This window comes from Pseudophryne corroboree, chromosome 4 (genome assembly GCF_028390025.1).
Source record: "Pseudophryne corroboree isolate aPseCor3 chromosome 4, aPseCor3.hap2, whole genome shotgun sequence".
Lineage (NCBI taxonomy): Eukaryota > Metazoa > Chordata > Amphibia > Anura > Myobatrachidae > Pseudophryne > Pseudophryne corroboree.
In genome coordinates this window covers 277,101,557-277,120,560 of record NC_086447.1, presented here as the reverse complement: position 1 = coordinate 277,120,560, position 19,004 = coordinate 277,101,557, and the positions used below count along the sequence as shown (strand labels likewise).

The 19,004-nt window shown below is 48.5% G+C and overlaps 1 long non-coding RNA gene across 3 annotated transcripts in view; it reads left to right on the top strand.

The window, feature by feature from the left end:
• The first annotated feature begins 1,637 nt into the window (after positions 1 to 1,637).
• LOC134911336 (uncharacterized) overlaps positions 1,638 to 19,004 on the top strand; it is a 28,188-nt gene continuing 10,821 nt past the window's right edge. Inside the window, exons 1-3 of one of the 3 annotated variants that reach the window (XR_010176491.1) lie at positions 1,638 to 1,787; positions 2,219 to 2,321; positions 10,236 to 10,439. This is a non-coding gene — a long non-coding RNA (uncharacterized LOC134911336). The other 2 variants (XR_010176490.1, XR_010176492.1) reach the window with 2 other exon arrangements.

The window sequence follows — 19,004 nt, the reverse complement described above, 5'->3', positions numbered from 1 at the left end:
GGTGACATGGTGAGGGTGACGGGTGGATAGCGGATGACATGGTGAGGGTGACGGATGAATAGTGTGTGACATGGTGAGGGTGACAGGGGGATAGCGGGTGACATGGTGAGGGTGACAGGTGGATAGCGGGTGACATGGTGAGGGTGACAGGGGGATAGTGGGTTACATGGTGAGGGTGATGGGTGGATAGCGGGTGACATGGTGAGGGTGACGGGGGGATAGCGGGTGACATGGTGAGGGTGACGGGTGGATAGCGGGTGACATGGTGAGGGTGACGGATGGATAGTGTGTGACATGGTGAGGGTGACAGGGGAATAGCGGGTGACATGGTGAGGGTGACAGGGGGATAGCGGGTGACATGGTGAGGGTGACAGGGGGATAGCGGGTGACATGGTGAGGGTGACAGGGGGATAGTGGGTGACATGGTGAGGGTAACAGGGGGATAGTGGGTGACATGGTGAGGGTGACAGGGGGATAGCGGGTGACATGGTGAGGGTAACAGGGGGATAGCGGGTGACATGGTGAGGGTGATAGGTGGATTGCGGGTGACATGGTGAAGGTGACAGGGGGATAGTGGGTGATATGGTGAGGGTGATGGGGGGATAGCGGGTGACATGGTGAGGGTGACGGGGGGAGAGCGGGTGACATGGTGAGGGTGACGGGTGGATAGCGGGTGACATGGTGAGGGTGACGGATGAATAGTGTGTGACATGGTGAGGGTGACAGGGGGATAGCGGGTGACATGGTTAGGGTGACAGGTGGATAGCGGGTGACATGGTGAGGGTGACAGGGGGATAGTGGGTGACATGGTGAGGGTGATGGGGGGATAGCGGGTGACATGGTGAGGGTGACGGGTGGATAGTGGGTGACATGGTGAGGGTGACGGGTGGATAGCGGGTGACATGGTGAGGGTGACGGGGGGATAGCGGGTGACATGGTGAGGGTGACAGGGGGATAGCGGGTGACATGGTGAGGGTGACGGATGGATAGTGTGTGACATGGTGAGGATGACAAGGGGATAGAGGGTGACATGGTGAGGGTGACAGGGGGATAGCGGGTGACATGGTAAGGGTGACAGGTGGATAGTGGGTGACATGGTGAGGGTGACGGGGGGATAGTGGGTGACATGGTGAGAGTGACAGGGGATAGCGGGTGACATAGTGAGGGTGACAGGGGGATAGCGGGTGACATGGTAAGGGTGACAGGTGGATAGTGGGTGACATGGTGAGGGTGACGGGGGGATAGTGGGTGACATGGTGAGAGTGACAGGGGATAGCGGGGGACATGGTGAGGATGACAGGGGGATAGAGGGTGACATGGTGAGGGTGACAGGTGGATAGTGGGTGACATGGTGAGGGTGACGGGGGGATAGCGGGTGACATGGTGAGGGTGATGGGGGGATAGCTCACCTTTCTGGCTCTGGGCTCTGTAGATCCGCAGCCTGCATCAATCGCGCCGGGAGAGATCCTCCTCCCTCATGCTGATGGCCGGATAGAACGCACCTCACAGAGCAGAGCTCAAGGAGGCGGAGCTCCTCTGGCTGCAGTCATGCTGCTGCCGCTGCTGCCGTGTGACTAGCAGCGCAGCGGCAGCAATAACAATTAAAAAAAAAAGCCTAATAATGACGGGGGAGGGGCCGCACCGGACCTGGGACGCTCACTGCACGTGACCGCACATCGCTCCTCCGCTTCTCCTGTATCGTGATCGGCGCCTCTCTATGTTTGGGGGGTGCTTGCTGTCCCCCCAGTTCCGACGCCTCTGCAATCAACCTATCTGCAGGGTTTCATGTGAGATAGACAAGTGTCACGTGCTATAAAACACAAGCTCTATGTGACGTCTGGGAGCAGATTTTCCTCCTGCCTGTGACAGTGAGGATGAGGCATGAAGAGGCACAATGCAATTCTGCAGCAAAGTTCCCAGCTGTCAGTGTTGCTCTTGTGTTATTAATGAGTCTAGGGGCCCCGGTCCCCATGGCAACACTTTGCATACTGTATGATGAAACAAATGTAGCATTTTGTAATTTTCAAGAGAACCAAAACAAGGGCTTCTCTCTTTCCCACCTCTGGTCCACAGTCAGTGACACCTATTGGGGTGTGTATAACGGTCATGTTCCCACTAATGGAAGCATCTTCCCTAAATTGGCGCATCTCACCTCCTTCTATAGGAATTGCATCAGACCAGGGATGTTCTTCATTTGTGATCTGTGTTTTCTCACCAGGATGGCTGGATATTGCATGAACAAGATGAAGTCCGATGGCCCATGCTACATCATGTTGAGCAGACCCATACTGATGCAGATGCCCAGGAGGACAACAGTAGAGGTACTATTAGGAGCGGTTATTGGCGCGGGCAAGTAGTGCCTGCGCCCGGGGCGCTGCGGCCTGCGAGCGTGGCTGCAGTTCACCCCACAGGCTCCCGCCACCTACCCGCACCCCGCTCCCCGGCTGCAGCAGACGCCGTTGGCTGTGTGGGCGCCCGCTGCAGCCAGCGCCACTGTCAGACGCTAGAGGTCATAACTATAGGGCACAAATACAGGAGGCAAAACTACTGGGGCAAATCTACTGGGGGCACAGCTACAGGGTGCAAATCTACTGGGGGCACAGCTACTGGGGGCATAACTACAGGGGGCCAGTGTCGGACTGAGGCATGAAGGGCCCACCAGGGAAATGCAATCACAAAAGCCCACTAAGGGGTGTGGTCATTTGCTGGAAGGGGTGTGAACACCTGGCCAGAGAGGAGTGGTCAGCCATTATAGGAGCCACCTAGCATAGCATATAAAGTAGAAAAAAAATTGCATTTCAAATAAGGTCAGTTTCACTCATATAACCCTGTTAAAATAACTATAGAGATGAAATCAATCAATAAAAAACAACATTATTTATACTGATAAACATATGTATAAGTGACTACAAAAATATTATTAGAAATAACAAAATTAACCAGCAGATTCACACTCTAGCACAGCCAGACCCAAAGATTTTCACCCTATCCCAAGCCAGACCCACAGACTGACACTCCCACATCATTCTATGCATGCTCACGCTCCCATAGCCAGGCAAGTGCACTCTCACATACATTACAATCATTTACATTTGAAGATAAGAACTTTCTTTAAATTGTGTTTTGTATTTTGCACATCATTTACCAAATATTTCTAATTTACAATGAAAAAGGTTGCATGGCATAAACTAATACACAAAAAGTTCAGTTGTGAAGACCATATAATGTCACACTGACACACCAGAAGGTAACAAAGGTAACAAAGGCTATGGATGCCCATAGATGAAAACCATCCACTTAATGCTTAACAGCAGTGTAATGTAAAATGCATGCAATCAGTGGCGGTTTTAGGGACAGGCTAGAAGGTCGTCTGCCCGGGGAGCTGTGGCCTGAGAGCATGGCCGCAGTCACCCCGCCAGCACCATCTAATTTGACTGTGCCCGCCTGCTGCCCTCCGCCTCCACCCGCCCACCTTGTTCAGCATCTAAGTACAGGCAGCTGCAGCTGCCTGATTATAAAGGAGGCTGGCTTCTCTCTGCCTCCGCCTGCCTAAGAGGCATGAGGAGGCTGTCTCCCGCCGTCTGACCCACCTTACCGATGTGACCGGGTTTTCACATCTCTCTCTGTACCTCTCCTAACAGGAGCTCCCACCCAGAGCCTGCCGCCTTCATTCCCCAGTTGAGCACCGGTCTCTCATCACCTGCAGCCCCCAGTGGTGCCTGGACACATCTTCTGGCACGGCTCCTTTGTCTTTAATGGATTGACTCCCGTGGTGACACCCGCCGGCGTATGTACTGCTCCACCGTGCAGTGGTTCATTCTACGGTTGCCCCTATGGTTGCGATACTACTGCCGGCAGCTCTCTGTGATCCCAGGGTCTCCCCTGTGACACTGAGCCAGCAGTAGCTGTGCATAGATCCTTTCCTGCTGTTTCCCTGTGGCCGGAGGTTTTAGCCTGGTGAACCCCACTGTCTCCTTAACCTCCTGATATCTCCAATCTTTTCCACTTTTCTCCTTGCTCCCCCTACATGTATAAAAGGGGCTCCTTGCCTGTTGAAATGTGTAAAAAAAAAGGGGCTCTACCTGGTGTAACATGAATAAGGGGCTCTACCTAGCGTAATGTGTATGAAAGGCTCTACCTGGTGTAAAGTGTATAAAAGGGGCTCTACCTGGGGTATCCTCTATAAGGGACTCTACTTGGCGTAACGTGCATAAAAGGTGCTCTACCTGCTGTAACGTGTGTAAGGGGCTCTACCTGGCATAACGTGTATAAAAGGTGCTCTATCTGGCTTAACGTGTAAAAAAAGGGTCTCTACCTGGCGTAACTTGTTTAAAAAGGGCTCTACCTGGTGTAAAATGTATAAGGGGCTCTCTACCTGGCGTAAAATGTATAAGTGGCTCTGCTCTACTGTGGTGTAATGTGTGTAAGGGGCTCTAACATGGCATAATGTGTATAAATGGTACTACTCTGGGGTTTAATGTTACTGATGGACACTACTGTGCAGTGTAATGTGAATTGGTACTATTTTGAGGAGACGCCCCTTCCCCATTAAGCCGCACCCCTATATTTTTGCACACTGTACCTATTGTGAATTGGCGGGGGCGCCAAAGGAAATTTTTGCCCTGGGCACCACAAAGTCTAGAACCGGCCCTGCATGCAATATATAATTCCCTGTAGGAGCAGGCTCCTCTGTGCTTACACTGAGCAAGGATTCAGCATATCCAAACATAACAAATTACTAAAAATGCAGGTATATATTGCTATTTATATGTGTATTATAAAAGGGAAGGACCATATGGGCCTGGAGCTGAAATTGCTGAAGGGCCTATTGTGTGCCACCACAGTGGTGTGACCATTTCTGCGGGGGTGTGACCAGAGCTGTGATGGTGTGACTAGTGCTGTGGGGGTGTGACTAATTTTTTCTGCTGTGGTGGTGTGACTGATGTGTTCTGTGCTGTGGGGTGGCATGCAGGGGTGTAAAGTCATTCCAGTGGCAAGTTAGAATTTGGAGCTTGTGTGTTCCTCTATGTCTGTATGTGCCTAAAGTAAACCTATATCTGCTCCTCTATGTCTGTATGGGAAGAGGCCACGTGACGCCTGAGGAAGATCCGCCAGGATGGGAGAGGAAGGGTCCCAGGCTAACGAGGCGGGGGACAGGAATGGTGTCTGCCTTCCCGCCATGACTGACTTCAAGCTGGGCAATGTGCGGCTTGGCCGGGTGGCCAGAAAGGTGACCACCGGCTCTGGGGCCCCTCATACACCCGGACAGGCAGTTATCTGAGGTATCTGCTGATATACAGCATGGCAGTACGTATGTCCGGGACAGACTCACCCTCTGCTGGGCGGAGCCACAAAACCCCACCCCCTGCCCAGCATGGCTGTCTCCTCCATCCCTGCACTGTACACTGTCACCCAGGGGGCGCTCTCCCTCACCCCTGTACTGTACACCGCCATGCGGGGGTGGTCTCCCTCACCCCTGTACTGTACACTGCCACCCAGGGGCACCCAGCCTCACCCCGTCCTGTACACCACCACCCGAGGGCACTCAGCCTCACCCCTGTACTGTACACCGCCACCCGGGGACACCTAGCCTCACCCCTGTACTGTACATCCACCCGGGGCGCTCTACCTCACCCCTGTACTGTACACTGCAACCCAGGGGCACTCTGCCTCACCCCTGTATTGTACACTGCAACCCGGGGGTGCTCTGTCACAAAACCCCACCCCCTACCTGGCATGGCTGTCTCCTCCATCCCTGTACTGTACACCGCCACTCGGGGACGCTCTCCCTCGTTCCTGTACTGTACACCGCCACGCGGGGGTGGTCTCCCTCACCCCTGTACTGTACACCACCACCCAGGGGCACCCAGCCTCACCCCTGTCCTGTACACCACCACCCGAGGCCACTCAACCTCACCCCTGTACTGTACACCGCCACCCGGGGGCACCCAGCCTCACCCCTGTACTGTACATCTACCCGGGGTGCTCTACCTCACCCCTGTACTGTACACTGCAATCCGAGGGCGCTCTACCTCACCCCTGTACTGTACACTGCAACCCGGGGGCGCTCTGCCTCACCCCTGCCCTGTACACCCCCACCTGGGGGCGCCTTACCTCACCCCTGTACTGTACACTGCCACCCAAGGGCGCCCAACCTCACCCCTGTACTGTACACCGCCACCTGGGGGCACTCTTCCTCACCCCTGTACTATACTCCACAACCTGGGGGCACTCCTCCTCACTCCTGTACTGTACACTGCCACCCAAGGGCACCCTGCCTTACCCCTGTACTATACACAGCCACCTGGGGGCACTCTTCCTCACCCCTGTACTGTACTCCACAACCTGGGGGCACTCCTCCTCACCCCTGTACTGTACACCTCCACCCAGAGGCACTCTGCCTCACCCCTATACTGTAGACTACCACTCGAGGGCGCTCTGCCTCACCTCTGTACTTTACACCACTACCCGGGGGTGTTCTGCCTCACCCCTGCACTGTACACTGCCACCCGGATGCGCTCTACCTTGCCCCTGTACTGTACATAATCATCTGGGGACGCCCTGCCTCATCCCTGTACTGTACACCGCCACCCGGGAGCACTCTACTTCACCTGTGTGCTGTACACTGCCACCCGGGGGCGCTCAACCTCATCCCTGTACTGTACACCGCCCTCACCCTTGTACTGTGCACCACCACCAGGGGCGCTCTCCCCGGCCCCTGTATTGTACCTCGCCACCCGGGGGAGCTCTCCCTCACCCCTGTACTGTACACCACCACCCGGGATGCTCTGTTCACGGGGGCACTCTGCCTCGCCCCTGTATTGTACTCCGCCACCCGGGGGAGCTCTCCCTCACCCCTGTACTGTACCGCGCCACCCGGGGGAGCTCTCCCTCACCCCTGTACTGTACACCACCACCCGGGATGCTCTGTTCTCGGGGGCACTCTGCCTCACCCCTGTACTGTACACCGCCACCCGGGGGCGCTCTCCCTCACCCCTGTACTGTACATCACCACCCGAAGGGGCCCTGTCTCACCTCTGTACTGTACACTGCCACCCGGGGGTGCTCTGCCTCATCCCTGTACTGTACACCTCCACTCGGGGACTCCCTGCCTCACCCCTGTACTGTACAGTGCAACCCAGGGGCACCCTGCATCACCCCTGTACTGTGCACACCCACCCGGGGCGCGCTGCCTTACCCATGTACTGTACACCGCCACCTGGGGGCACTCTGCCTCACCTCTTTACTGTACACCGCCACCCGGGGATGCTCTGCCTCACCCCTGTACTGCACACCGCCACCTGGGGACTGTCTGCCTCACCCTGCACTGTACACCGCCACCCGGGGGTGCTCTGCCTCACCCCTGCACTGTGCACAGCCACCCGGGGGTGCTCTGTCTCACTACTGCACTGTACACTGCCACCCGGGGGCGCTCTGTCTCTTCCCTGTACTGTACACCTTCACCCGGGGGCGCCCTGCCTCACCCCTGCACTGTACACCACCACCAGGGGTTGTTTCGGTTATTCATCCGTACACTTTGTTGATGCAGAGCAGTTGTGCCAAGCTGTCAGTCACTCCCATTGGTTAGAGAGGAGCTGGTAGAGTTTGGCTGTGACCACATTTAGACTTGTGCTTCTGTACAGCTGTAGGGGGTAATTCTGAGTTGATCGCAACAGGAACTTTGTTAGCAGTTGGGCAAACCCATGTGCACTGCAGGGGGGACAGATATAACATGTGCAGAGCGAGTTAGATTTGGGTGTGGTGTGTTCAATCTGCAATCTAAATTGCAGTGTAAAAATAAAGCAGCCAGTATTTACCCTGCACAGAAACAAAATAACCCACCCAAATCTAACTCTCTCTGCAAATGTTATATCTGCTCCCCCTGCAGTGCACATGGTTTTGCCCAACTGCTAACAAAGTTCCTGCTGCGATCAACTCAGAATTACCCCCGTAATGCGGTGCAGTTATATACGTATGCCATTACGTATCAGGGCTGCAAACTCCAGTAGCTTCCGGACACTCTCTCCTTCATCCGAACCATTTTGTACACCGCCACGCGGGGGTGGTCTCCCTCACCCCTGTACTGTACACCGCCACCCAGGGGCACCCAGCCTCACCCCTGTCCTGTACACCACCACCCAAGGGCACTCAACCTCACCCCTGTACTGTACACCGCCACCCGGGGGCGCCCAGCCTCTCCCCTGTACTGTACATCCACCCGGGGTGCTTTACCTCACCCCTGTACTGTACACTGCAACCCGGTGGCACTCACCCCTGCACTGTACACCCCCACCAGGGGCGCCTTACCTCACCCCTGTACAGTACACTGCCACCCAGGGGCGCTCAACCTCATCCCTGTACTGTACAGCTCAACCCGGGGGCGCCCTGAATCACCCCTGTACTGTGCACACCCACCTGCGGCGCGCTGCCTTACCCATGTACTGTACGCCGCCACCTGGGGGCACTCTGCCTCACCCCTTTACTGTACACCGCCACCCGGGGTGCTCTGCCTCACCCGTGTACTGCACACTGCCACCTGGGGGCTGTCTGCCTCAACCCTGTACTGTAAACCGCCACCCGGGGGCGCACTGCCTCACCCCTGCACTGTACACAGCCACCCGGGGGTGCTCGGTCTCACTACTGCACTGTACACTGCCACCTGGGGGTGCTCTGTCTCTTCCCTGTACTGTACACCTTCACCCGGGGGCGCCCTACCTCACCCCTGCACTGTACACCACCACCATGGGTTGCTTCGCTTATTCATCCATACACTTTGTTTCTGCAGAGCAGTCCTGCCAAGCTGTCAGTCACTCCCATTGGTTAGAGAGGGGCTGGTAGAGTTTGGCTGTGACCACTTTCAGACTTGTGCTTCTGTACAGCTGTAGTGCGGTGCAGTTATTTGCGTATGCCATTACGTATCAGGGCTGCAAACTCCAGTAGCTTCCGGACACTCTGTCCTTCATCCAAACCATTTTTGCAGGCCGGGCTTCCTGGGCAGCGCAGTCTGATTAAATGCTGGATGTAAATACCATGTGTGTGTAGTAAGGATTAGCCAGCAGGGTATTTCTGCTTTGTACTGTCTGCTAACAGAAGGGACTGCGATATTATTTGTGAGTTTAGGCCCATGGCCTTTATCTAATAATGCAGTGTATAATACGTGCTGTGACTTTCCTATAGTGTGTATTACTTTCTCATGCAGAGACCTAAAGGTGCATACACACGGTGAGATTCAGGCTAACCCCGATTCTCACTGTGCGATAGGGTCTAGGTCGGTATCGCAAGCATATCATGACTGTGCTTGCGATAGTCAAAATCGTAAGAAAAAATCTCACCGTGTGTACGCACCTTAAGTAGTCTACCTCCAGGGTTTAATTAACATCGTTACTGGGTGGTGCTCGTCTTGTGATTGTGCAAGGTCCATACATTGATTCTACATGTGGGTGTGCCATCGACATAACTTTATATCTACTTGTTTTTCTTCTTAAGGGCTCCTGCATTTAGGTCCAAAGGGTTCATTTGTTTTTTTTAAACCACAATTAGGTCTTATATATCCCCAACGCACGTCACGTAGGATTTGCTTAAATCAGGCTGTTAGACGAGCCTATTAGTTGCCTCTATCATGGCATATAAGAACACTGGAGCAGATGTAGTAAGCCTGGAGAATTGATAAAGCAGTGATAAGTGCAAGGTGATAACGCACCAACCAATCAGCTCCAATATGTAAATTTGCATATTGAAGCTGATTGGCTGGTGCATTATCACCTTGCACTTATCACTTCTCCAGACTTAATACATCTGCCCCCAGATCCTTTATCACCAGGTCCTATCATATGTGGTTAAGTACACTCCATTGGTTGAGCCAAAAAATCATTTTACCTCCTTTTCATATTAAATTGGGTCTAACGAAGAATTTTGTGAAAGTCCTTGGTAAAGAAAGCAAGGCTTTCAGTTACTGTATATGAAGGAAAAGATTCCAAAGTTAAGTGAAACAAAGCTAAAAGAAGGCATATTTGTTGACCCCCAAATAAGGAAATTGCTTACAGATTAAATATTTAACGATAAATTTACAGAAATTGAGTCTGCTGCTTGGTCCTACTTCAAAGCTGCTGTGCGTGGATTCTTAGGGAACAGAAAAGAGGCCAACTATGAGTCCATCGTGAATGAACTATTGGACATCTACAAGAATGTGGGTTGTTGAATGACACTTAAAATTCACTTTATACTTTTCCATCTAGACATCTATTTATGACAATGGAGCATCGTTACCAAGTACGCTGGGACCCTGCAATGATGGTGGGGCTACTGCTGGTTCCTTGTTAGAGAGACCAATGAGACACTGTACAAACGGAAAGCATCAACATCCTATTTCCCTACAGCAAAGTCACTTTACATAATTACATTTTATCTTTTATTAACAATTACATTACGGCTATTTTGAATTAAGAGTTTCTGAAATTTAGTTTTTGCAGATTTTAAGCATTTCTGAAGTTTTATTGCTTTCAAATACAATGAGAATATTTAAAGTCTATAGAGATTAATTGAACTTTTTACTTATCTTAAACTTTTTTCAGATATAGCTATTACCGCTTTTGTTATTTGTGTGTACTGTATCTTATAAATGTGACATGATAGAGAAAATCTGATTTTTCCTCTGATTTCAGCATCTCCAAACTAGGCAAAAAACATTCACATGCAGAGAATTGTTTCAAATGTGTTGAGTAGTGTTATTTTCTGTAGGTGGAGGATGGGTATGGGACTCAGGGTTGACAGTGTCTAGGTCGACACACACTAGGTTGACACCTATTGGTTGACAGTGACAATGTCGACACAGGAAATAGGTTGACACGGTCATTAGGCCGACATGAACAAGGTCGACATGGAAAGGTTGACATGAGTTTTTTATGTTTTTTTAGTGTCGTTTTCTTTGTAAAGTGACAGGGAACCCCAATTAGTGCACCGTGTACCCTTGCATGGCTCGCTTCGCTTGTCATGCTTCGGGCAAGGTGCCCCGCTGCGCTCGGCACACGTTACCATTCCAAATTGTAGTCCATGTGGATCGTAAAGTATGAAAAAGTTCAAAAAATTAAACAAAATGTGAAAAACTCATGTCGACCTTTTTCCATGTTGTCCTAATGGCCGTGTCAACCTATTTCCTGTGTCAACCTACTCAATGTCGACCAAGAGTTGTCAACTTATTGTGTGTCAACCTAGACAGTGTCGACCTAGAGTCCGGATACCGTGGAGAACACCGTGTTTGTAGCCACACACTGTTTTCCATAATAAACACAAATTAATTCTCTTACTATATATATATATACTGTACATGGTTGAGTTACATTATTATGACGGCCAGAGTAACCACCATGTGAATCATGGACAGCAGCTAGGCTGACTGAACTGTCATTTTAGACACACGTCTGGTAGCCCCCTGGTCCATTGTAATGGTGAGCTGCTCCACTGTAGCATGTCGGTTGGCCCTCACGCACCTTCGTAGCCGACGTTCACCTCTCACATCAATGACACATGGTGCTCGGCAGTTTCCGTGTTGGTTATTCACAATGGTACCATTTGTCCAGTCACGATACACCTTCACCACAGCAGTGTGCAAACAGTTCACAAACTGCGCTGTTTTATAAATACTGCCACCCTTGGCCAGAAAGCCCCTTTTGCAACTCAGATAAATCGCCCCGTTTACCCATGACAGCAAAGAGTGCTGAGGTGTGCAGACAGTCTATCGCACACCTTATATACCCACCAAGCCAGTGCACATCACGTGACGTACTTCATGGACTACGCACTGCTGACGTCAAATGTAGAAGGTGGTCATAATAATGTGACTCTACCGTATATTTTGGAAATAATAATTAATGTAAAAAAACAGTGTCATTTTCCAGAAAAGACATCCCAATGGCTAAATAAGTGATGGAAGAATGGGAGAATGTTCCCTTGCTGCCAGCCAGTGGTACTGCTGGGATCAGAGCCGTAACTACGTGTGTGCCTGGCACACAGCGCAGTCGCCTGAGGGCGCACGGCCAGCAACTATGTCAGTAGCTTGTAATGAGTCAAATTGACCGCCTGTGCTGTGTGCACCGTCGGAGGAGAAGAGGAGAGGAGCAGCGTGGGGGGAGGACCCGGAGGAGGAGGAGGGAGGGGGACTGGAGCCACAGCAGCGGTATGTAATTAGTAACGGCGCCGCTGCAGCAGTCCCTCTCCTTCCGCATTGGCTGGCCAGCGCTGCTGTGAATGCTGGGATGCGCTTCCCTCATCCCAGCATTCACAGAGGCGGCGGGCAGCCAATGCGGAAGCAGAGGGAGATGCAGTGGCGCCTCTACCAATTACATGGCGCTGCTGTGGCTCCAGTCCCCCTCCCTCCTCCTCGTCCTTCTCCACTGCCTGGGATCTGCCAGCACCGAGGAGCCTGACTGCTTGAGCCAGCGGGGAGATGGTAAGTATCTGTATTGTTACTAAAGCAAATTGAAAGAGCAGCAGGAGTAGGAGACATAGTAGTGATGGGAGATTTTAACTATCCAGAGATAAACTGGAAAAAACGATTCATGTGATACTGCTAGGGGCAATATGTTTTTAAACACACTTAATGATAACTACTTAGTCCAACTAATTGAGGAACCAACTAGGTACAACGCAATCTTAGACCTGGTATTAACAAACAATGGGGATTTGGTATCAGGTATTATAGTAGGGGAACCCATAGGAAACAGCGACCACAATATGGTCATATTCAATATCAGTTTCCATAAACAGCCCTATACTGGCTCAACTAGGACTCTAAACTTTAGCAAAGCAAATTTTGAAAAGATGAGGGTATTTTTCAGGGATATTGAATGGGAAGGTTTGTTTTTAGGAAAAAATACTACGGAGAAATGGGAGGTACTAAAATTCCTGCTAGCTAAAAATACACTCAAATTTATTCCTATGAGCAGCAAAAAACGGAATAAAAATCATAAACCGATGTGGCTTAACAAAAAGATTAAGGAACTTATGGGCAAGAAAAGGCGAGCATTAAAAAATACAAATCTGACGGGGAAGCAGAGTAATTTCAGCACTATAAGGAATGTAACAAAATTTGCAAAAAGGAAATAAGAGCGGCTAAAGTAGGAACTAGAAAAACTAGTAGCAAAGGAAAGCAAAGCGAATCCCAAAAAACTCTTTAAATACATTAATAGCAAGAGATTAAAGAAGGAGAGTATAGGCCCTTTAAAAGACAAGTTGGGAGTCTTAAGCAAAAATGATAATGACATAGCGGACACACTAAATGAGTTTTTTTCAACAGTATTCACTAGAGAGGACCCAATTCAGGGACTGACACACAATCTCAATAATGAGAATATCCCACTGATAGGTACTTATTTAAGCGAGGATGTAGTCTGTGACCGATTAAAACATTTAAAGATTAATAAATCACCAGGGCCCGATGGTATTCACCCAAGGGTTCTAATGGAGCTTCACTCTGAACTGGCAAAATCGCTATCTTTGATCTTTAAGGATTCAGTTATATCAGGTATGGTTCCCAAAGACTGGCGTATAGCGGAAGTAGTGCCTATATTCAAAAAGGGAAGTAAAGCTGAACCAGGTAATTATAGACAAGTTAGTCTTACATCTATAGTGGGGAAAGTATTGGAAGGTATTCTAAGAGATAGTATTCAGAAGTTCCTTGAAGTCAATAAGGTAATTAAAAGGAATCAACATGGGTTTATGAAGGACAGATCCTGTCAAACCAACTTACTTGGCTTTTATGAAACAGTAAGCGCAAACCTAGATCAGGGTAAAGACGTGGATGTAATCTTTTTAGACTTTGCCAAAGCGTTCGATACTGTACCACACATGAGACTTATCTACAAGCTACAAGAATCAGGGCTAGGAAGCACAATATGCACTTGGGTCAAAAACTGGTTAGATAATAGGGAGCAGCGCGTTGTGGTTAATGGATCTTTTTCAACTTGGACTGAAGTGCTAAGTGGTGTGCCGCAAGGCTCAGTATTAGGACCGCTATTGTTCAATATTTTCATTAACGACCTAACAGAAGGTCTAGAGAGCATGGTGTCAATTTTTGCAGATGATACCAAATTGTGTAAGGCTATAGAGGAGGATGCCGAGTCTCTTCAGAACGACTTAGTTAAATTAGAAGCATGGGCAGCCAAATGGAGAATGCGCTTCAACACAGACAAGTGTAAGGTAATGCACTGTGGTAACAAGAACAAAAATTACACCTACCTACTAAATGGGGTAAAATTAGGGGATTCTGTACTGGAAAAGGACTTAGGTGTCCTCATAGATAGCAAACTAAGCAGTAGTACCCAAAGTAGGACTGCAGCAAAGAAGGCTTATAAGATATTAGCATGCATAAAACGGGGTATTGATGCTAGGATGAGAGTATTATACTCCCGTTATATAAATCACTAGTGAGGCCACACCTTGAATACTGTGTACAATTCTGGGCACCGTACTACAAAAAGGATATCCTGGAGCTTGAAAAGGTACAGAGGAGGGCGACCAAACTAATTAAGGGCATGGAGACGATGGAATACAAGGAAAGGCTTGAAAGACTAGGCATGTTTACATTGGAAAAGCGGAGACTAAGAGGGGATATGATCAACAGCTACAAATATATAAGGGGACAATACACAGAGCTTGCGCAGGACCTGTTTTTGGTTAGATCAACACAGAGGACTTGTGGACACTCGCTCAGGTTAGAAGAGAGGAGATTCCGCACAATACGGCGTAAAGGCTTTTTCACGGTAAGAACAATACGTGTTTGGAATTCCCTGCCTGAGGGAGTTGTAATGGCGGAATCTGTCAACACCTTTAAGAATGGGTTAGATAAATTCCTAATGGATAAGGATATCCAGGGGTATGGTGCATAGTCATGCATTATAGTTACTATAAATAGGGATAAAATGCAACGGCTGACAGCAGCATCAGTCAGAAAGTTTAGTCAAATCATCATGCATAGGAGACCACAAATAGGTTGAACTCGATGGACAATTGTCTTTTTTCAACCTCAGATACTATGTTACTAGGTTACTATCTATCTATCTATCTAACTATCTATCTATCTATCTATCTATCTATCTATCTATCTATCTATCTGTCTGTCTGTCTCTATCTATCTATTCTGTCTGCCGTAATGTGTAAAACGGGGGATGCTGTCTGCCGTAATGTGTAAAAAGGGGGACGCTGTCTGCCATAATGTGTAAAAAGGGGGATGCTGCCAGCCATAATGTGTAAAAAGGGGGACACTGTCTGCCGTAATGTGTAAAAAGGGGGACTGTCTGCCGTAATGTGTAAAAAAAGGGGACTCTGTCTGCCGCAATATGTAAAAAGGGGGATGCTGTCTGCCGCAATGTGTAAAAAGGGGGACGCTGTCTGCCGTAATGTGTAAAAAGGGGATGCTGTCTGCCATCATGTGTAAAAGGGGATGCTGTCTGCCATAATGTGTAAAAAGTGGGACGCTGTCTGCCGTAATATGTAAAAAGGGGGCGCTGTCTGCTGTAATGTGTAAAAAGGGGGACGCTGTCTGCCGTAATGTGTAAAAAGGGGACGCTGTCTGCCGTAATGTGTAAAAAGGGGAACGCTGTCTGCCATAATATGTAAAAAAGGGGACGCTGTCTGCTATAATGTGTAAAAGGGGGACTGTCTGCCGTAATGTGTAAAAGGGGCTCTACCTGGTGTAGTGGCGCTACTGTGCGGCGTAACTTGAATAATGGAGACTACTGCGCACTGTAGTATGAATTGGTATTATTTTGTAGCCACACCCCTTCCCATGAAGCAACGCCCCTAATTTTTTGCACACGCACTGCCCGTATTTTACATAAGAGGGTGGGGGGCACAAATGCCGTTCCTTGCACACAGCGCTAAAATGCCTAGTTACGGCACTGGCTGGGATAATACTTTGCTCCTCACAAAAATAGATATACTGACCATTTTCTACAGCCAATATGCATACTGAACTGCAACATGAATGGTGGAAAAGCAACAAGCATCTAAACCCTGTATACTCTCTCTCTAGTTTTAGTGCAAAATGTGTTTATTGAAAAAACAAAAGCAGTTACAAATGGTTAACATACAGACAGTCGTAATAGGGAGTAGTGTCGTAGTACAACTGGAGGCCTGTTTGGCTCCCGAGGCCATTAACAGCAAATCCTATATCAATGGTATACAACAGCCCAGCACTCGGATAAATATAGTTCGATAACAGACACCTCATATTAACCGTATTAGTATAAAACTAAAAACTAAAAACCTAAATAAAGAAGAAGAGGAAAGAAAGAATAGAGAGAGAGGCAGAGAAGAAAAAGAAAAAGGGGGATAGATAAGAGGAAGCATCAGAATCAGAATCACCCGGTCCAAAGCGCGAGCCCCCCGCTTGCCACAGAATGGAAGGCAGTACATTGAGGCGGAGAAGCATCTAAGAGGACGTGGAAGGACTGGAAGCGAGGATGGACCTATAGGTTGGGGAATCCTTAAAAAGTAGCCATCGGGCCCACGTATCCCTGAAGGGTAAGTAGCCCCCCTCAGCGGACGTCATTATATCATCTAAGTCCATGTATAGGTCAACTCTAGTCAACCAATCTCTAACAGTTGGAGGGGAGGAGGATCGCCAACGGACAGGTATCACCGCTTTGGCAGCATTGTTAAGATGGCATAACAGGGAGTGTTTATAGCTCGAGACGGGTCTGGACGAGTAGTGGAACAGCCAAAACAGAGGATCCGTCGGTACCACTTCCCCCGTAATTTCAGCAGCAAGTGAAAGTATCTCCTTCCAGTAGGGTTGGACTAAGGGGCACGACCACCAGATATGGAGCGGGTTCCCTGGTCCAGAAGAGCAGCGCCAACAGGTGTCGGGTAGCCCAAGACCCATTTTAGAAAGAATGTCAGGGCATCTATACCACGAGAAATCAATTTGTACTGGGTCTCTACCACCAGTGTGCTGGGGGAGCAAGCGTGGGTCAGTTTGAATATTTTCTCCCAAACATCTCCCCCGTGCTCTCGACCAAGGTTTTTGTCCCATGCCTCAGTAAAGGATGGGAGGTCTGGGCTGGAGTCAGTCAGCAGCAGGTTGTATATCAAGGAGATAGAGTGAAGTGGGGGTGACGGGCCGTCGCAGAGGCGTTCGAACGGTGTAGGGGGCGAGGGCCTCCCTCCAGGGTAACCTTGGGAAACCAAGAAGTGGCGAACTTGCAGATAGCTTCTCTCTAGTTTTAACGCCATGCCAATACCATTAGCAAGTAAGCAGCAGTGCTGTAGAAAGCAACTAACAGAAACTTACATTAAATTATATCTTGTATTTATATTTTTAAACTCCGAATGGTATGTGACCTGTGCACATTAAATATTGTTTTTGTTATACAGTACTAATTATAATAAAAGCTATAATATCTATCATAATAGATTAGATGTTTTTATTCAGTTGGAAGATTACCATCAATTGAGTTATGTTACTCTGTATTGCTAATCATCTGCTTACAAGCAGTACGCTATATCAGTCTATCAGTCTATTCAGCTTATACAGCATGCTACACTTATTCTGTGATGTGTTATTGGCAGGATCCTTATGAAGCCATTCTTCTCTGGCTATCTGCAAGCACGCATACTGTGCAGACCCCAGGGACAGCTCTATCTCTGCTTGGGTGACATCCAGAACACTTAGATCTGGCAGGGAGTCAGGCTCTAGCTCCTTTTCACAGAGCAGTACACTGTTGTGTCACTAGAGTTCAACAAGCCTAAACTAATTAAATATTAATTATTATACTCCCCAAACCCACAGTAAATCACCAAATGGAACAGACAATATTTCATATCAAGGGTAAAGAGATAGGGTCGTATAAAGGGCAGTTTTCACTAATCGTATTTCAGAACCCTTATCTGTGGTTTGCCTTAAATAAAATATATGTAACTATTCTGGGCAATAGAATGATAAAAGCTTCTCCTGGAGGTAAGTATGTTATCTAATGTCATTTAACTCATTCCTTACTCCAGTAATCCTACACTGTCTACATTATCTTACTGCATTGCATTCATTATGCTGCCCAAATATGACTAGTGATTAGCAGCATATATTGTGGGGGCATCATGCATGACTGATAGCCTGGTGCCTGTTTATAGTAATGTTCATAACTACTGAGGTATGTTTTATATGACTAGTGACTCGCAGCATATCTGGTGGGGGCATCATGCATGACTGATAGCCTGGTGCCAGTTTATAGTAATGTTCATAACTACTGAGGTATGTTTTATATGATTAGTGACTAGCAGCATATCTGGTGGGGGCATCATGCATGACTGATAGCCTTGTGTCAGTTTATAATAGTGTTCATACTACTGAGGTATGTTTTATATTACTAGTGACTAGCAGCATATCTTGTGGGGGCATCATGCATAACTTATAGCCTGGTGCCAGTTTATAATAGTGTTCGTAACTACTGAGGTATGTTTTACAAGTTATTATTTGGGAAGATGCAGAGGCACCTTTCTTACCAAAAATTCAGCACAAACTTCATATCATTTTTTTATTCTTCTCAAGTTGCCCTTAGTGCACTGGTTTATAATCTAGCTGCAGGGCTACACAATGTCACAAAGCATTTTAAGTCCATCCTTGATTCTCCAGGCTATCGTGTTTCCTTGACAAAACCCATAGCCAAAAACTCTACTTTTTCAGATTGCCTTGTCTTAACTTTCTTAGACTCTGCAGATTCCCTGGCTCACAGTGATGAACTCAGCGCTTTCTTTTGTTCTACAGCTCATTGATATTCTCCCAGGGATGGAGTGTGGTGCGTTATTTAAACATTAGATAGATGTACAAGTGCAATGAAAAGAATGAGATTTAAATCGATGGAAATTGAATATGAATGAAGGAACTGTAAAAGAGGAAGAGTGTACGTGTTAATTAAACTGCCAGAATGCTGCTACTATTAACTCTTTTTACTAACAGAAATACAAATAAATATAAATCTTTGCTTATTACTGGTATCCATGAAAACATGAAG